This window comes from Pteropus alecto, unplaced genomic scaffold, assembly GCF_000325575.1.
Source record: "Pteropus alecto unplaced genomic scaffold, ASM32557v1 scaffold121, whole genome shotgun sequence".
Taxonomy (NCBI): domain Eukaryota; kingdom Metazoa; phylum Chordata; class Mammalia; order Chiroptera; family Pteropodidae; genus Pteropus; species Pteropus alecto.
Genome location: NW_006434369.1, coordinates 13,840,220 through 13,844,480, shown reverse-complemented (window position 1 = coordinate 13,844,480; position 4,261 = coordinate 13,840,220).

Sequence of the window (4,261 nt, the reverse complement as noted above, 5' to 3'; positions counted from 1 at the left end):
GAAGGAAGGAAGGAAGGAAGGAAGGAAGGAAGGAAGGAAGGAAGGAAGGAAGGAAGGAAGGAAAGAAAGAAAAGAAAGGAAAAGAAGAAAGGAAAGAAGGAAGGAAGCTCAGCAGTGGGGAGAGGTAGATTTCTTAGCCAATCCAGGGAAGTGGTCTGTCCAGGGCGAGGAGGTAGCAGGGTCAGTTAGGGCTTGAGCAGAGTGGAAAAGATTTGGAGCAGCTGTTGTGGGAATCTGATAGGGAGCTAAAAATGGAGTTAAAGGAAGATAGCCGAGGGCATAATGAGAGTCCGAGAGCAGAAACGGGCAGAGGGTCCAATTACTTTTGGTGCACAAATCCCTTCAACAGAATTCAGCCGTTTGGGATCGGGAGCACATGACAAGGTCATCTAGGAAGACACAGGGGAAGGTCAAGAGGGTAAGGGAATGGAGCACTTCTGAAAACTTTGCTGAAACCAAGGAATCCAAACACAACAGGGAGGGAGGAAACAGATGCAACCAAGATGGGTCCAAGATGCTCCAAAATAAGAAGGGCCCCAGGGGCCACAGTGAAGGCAAAGAAGAGGGTTAGTAGGAATGAGTGGGAAACTAGAAGGACATGGGGTCATGGCTACAGAGGGCATTTCAGAGATGGATATCCTAAAGGTGAGCAGGGCAGTGAGGTCCAGGGTATATCTGTGCACTGAGAAGAGAGATGTAGTGACAAGGAGGGGAGAGAGAAGTATGACCGAGGATTGCAGAGGAGGAGGGCAGAACATTGGGAGAGGGAGGATTGGAAGCCATGTGATGATACCATCTGCCAAGCGCCCAGCAAGGCAAATGGCTGACAATGTGATAAACAAAGATGGAAGGGCAAAAGGAGAGTTGACATTAAAAGGGAAGTTCAAGTTGATTTCTAGTGAAATAGTGTCACGACTAGTGCCGTTCCCCACCTCACTTCTTAAAAGAAAAGGTGAATAAAATAGGCTTCCCAGGGTTCTCCCAAAGTAGATGAGCTGCAGTAGGAAACTGCATAGTGAGAAGGAGGCAAGGGTGATAAAGACAGTAGGATGGTGAGAAACAGGCCATGGGTGTTGTGGATGGGAAACTGCCAAAGCCAAGAGTTTCAGATTCAAAACATGTCCACTTCTTCTATCCCCTGACTTACACAAAGCCAACCCACCCATCTATCCTGTGTCCAGGGCTCAACAAAAAAGAGCCTCTGACCCCAACCCCTATGTACAGCAGAAGTCCCAGAACACACACACACACACACACATACACACACATATGCACGCACAAATGCACACACGCACACGTGCACACATGCACACATGCACACACGCACGCACACACACACCATCAGGCTGGCTTCTTCATTGATTTCTGCCCCAGACCTGCATGGGCCAAGCTTTGCTGCTCAGCCCAGGTTCAAGGACCCCTTTGACTCGAAAACAAGTTTGACTCCACCTGTTTGGACCTTGATCCTCTCTCGGACAGAGTTTTAGACTCACCTATGGCATTGACTGCCAACCTTGCCAGTCCTTACCTACTTTAAGACATTTAATAACAGCTAACATTTAGTAGTGCTTAGTAAGTGCAGGGCATGGGCTAGAGAAGGCCTTCGAAGTCACTCAGTTCCACGGTGATTCCTTTTATAACATTTCCACCAAAAACCATCCCACTGCTGCTTAAACACACCAGTGCCCAGGAATCCATTCCCCAAGACAGTCTGCCTTGCTGCTGAATCACTCTGTTGGAAACTTTCCATTCACAGTCGTGCAAAACAAGACACATTCCTTTCTCAACTGATAGGAATCTGAAGACAGCCATGATATCTCAACAAAGCCTCCTCTTTTCCAGGAGAAATAGTTCCAGTTCTTTCCCTGAGACACATGCTCATGTTCCTTCATCATCCTGCCTGTTCTACGTGTCAATGTCCCTCTTAAGATGTGCTCCCCAGCATAATAAACGGCAAACAGAGTGTTGACTCTGTGCCACCAATTTCCAAACTCTTGGTACTTATTAATCTACTTGGTCTTCACACCAATACTATGTGCTATTATTGGTACCATTATTATTCCATTGTGCAGATGAGGAAATTGAGGCAGAGAGCAGTAAATAACTTTCCCAAGGCTAGTACCAGCAGCAAAGCCAAGAGTCCAGTCAGACAAGCAGAAGAGCTCACCACCCCACGCCAGTGGCTCTCAAACTTGGCAGCCACTGGAATGACCCTGGGAAGTTTTTTAAACTACTGAGACTGGGATCCACCCCTAGAGATTCTGATTTTATTGGGCCATGTGTCATTTGGACATCTGAACTTTTCAGAACTGTCCAGGTGATGTTAATGTGCAGCCAAGATTGACAGCGAGTCTGCTGTATGACCATGGCCCCTTCGGGGCAGCCTGGCAGGCACAGGGTAGTCAGATTAGAAGAGGGCCATCAAAATTTCCCAGTTTCCCCTGTGGAAGAAAACACAGGGACAGGCCTAGATGTGACCCAGCCTTGGGGGAAGGCTACGTAGATAGTCTATCATCCCCAAGCCCACCTTGTGCGCAGAGCACCATTTCCTCAAAGCAGCGGCTACCTCCACAGTCACTAATAGCACAACCTCTTGACCTCCCTTCAAAAGCTAGAGATGGATACAGAGGGGCCGTCAGCCTGCCACCTCCACCTCTTTACTGATTGTATGAATTCATTCAAGAAAGCATTACTGGGGCTGCTGGCCCCACAAGCTGAAGAAAAACCTGACCTGACCTCCCTCTCTAGCCCCTACCTGCGAGGGAGCTCACAGGACACTTCCATCCGTCAGACATCTGCCACCCGGGCTCTGCCACTGCACCGCACTTTTCAGTCTCTCCACTGGTGTTCTCTGTTGACCCTAAACTCAGATTATGGCTTTTTGAAGCATGAGGATGTTTCATTGGTTAAAGATTGGCCACCAGATGTTCTCTGGTTGCTGCAAACTTCCATATCTTTCAGTTCCTTGAACTTGCTTCCAGTGGTTTGGGCCAGAGTGCCAGGATGCAGGGTGAGGGCCTGAGTCCTGAGCCATTCACGGGGATATAATCACCCTTTCCTTTCCTCCCTTTTGCCTTCCTTCCTCCTCCCAGAGCCAACCCTGCAAACCCCAGACATCCTGGCAACCTAAGCACAAATAAAGGAGAAGCTACCCTCACCCCCAAGCGCTATTAATATTTCATGCAAACATCTGAATGCAAATTGATCTCACTTTTGTTTTATTCCCTTTCCTCCATGTCCCTCTCTAACTTAGACACCTTTCATCCAAGCCAGGCAATGTGCTTCCCTCTGCTAGAGACAGAGATGCCCCTGGTGGTCCTGTCCCTGAAGAGAGAAGCACAGAGTTGGGACTGCAGGTCCTACAGCTCCAAACTTCATGTTTTTAGAATATTTCGAAATGAGAGTGTATCCCAAGGATCTTTATTCTCTGTGGAGGTCACAGTGATTTGTGGGAGTCTCAATCTGGGAGAGGAATTTTATTAGTAGCCTGGAAGCCTCTAAAAAATACTCTGCCCCCAAGTAAATCCTCTTTTTCCACAGCAAAGAAAAAGTAGATGGTTTTGTTCCCATTCCTCCATGGTTTCCAAACCTGGCTTTTTCCTGATCTGTGTTGCAAGACTGAAGTTCAGAGGGTTTAAAAGGAGGAAGGAGAGTTATTTAATGTTAAAAGGAGAGCTAGAAAGGCAAACGCTGATACAAGCATATTTAATTGCTTGAGATGGCAAAAGAATAGATAAGTGCTTGAGGAAGAAAATTGAACAGATCTGGGGTATTTATTAGTGAGTTATGTAAATTTCTGGTAATTGGTTAGGGGCAATATTTTTGCAGTGACAAAGCAGCCATCCCAGGCAAATGTGTATTTACTATAGGATGCGTTTCATTTTTTGCCTCTCTCTAAGTGTGTACGTGCATGTACATACACAAATTTAGGAGCTGTGAGAGTAGATCTTCTCGTGTGAGAGGTGTATTTATAAACAATGTAAAGAACTAGAGCCGGAGAAGAAATCTGTTAACAGAGTTCTTCCTAAATCTTCACAAAACATCTGCAAGGATAAAGATGCCATAATTCTTTGGGAACTGCTTTCTAGATTTCCAGAGGACGGGTAGCATCCGGAGCAAAGAGATTTAGCCAAACAGGCTAAAAGGTGTACCCAAGGCCACACACCAAGTCAGGGACACAGCCGTGGAGAAAGCCCCACCCTGCAGACTCCTCCCCCCCCCCCCCCCCCCCCCATTCAGTGACTCGGGTGTTCTCCACCCT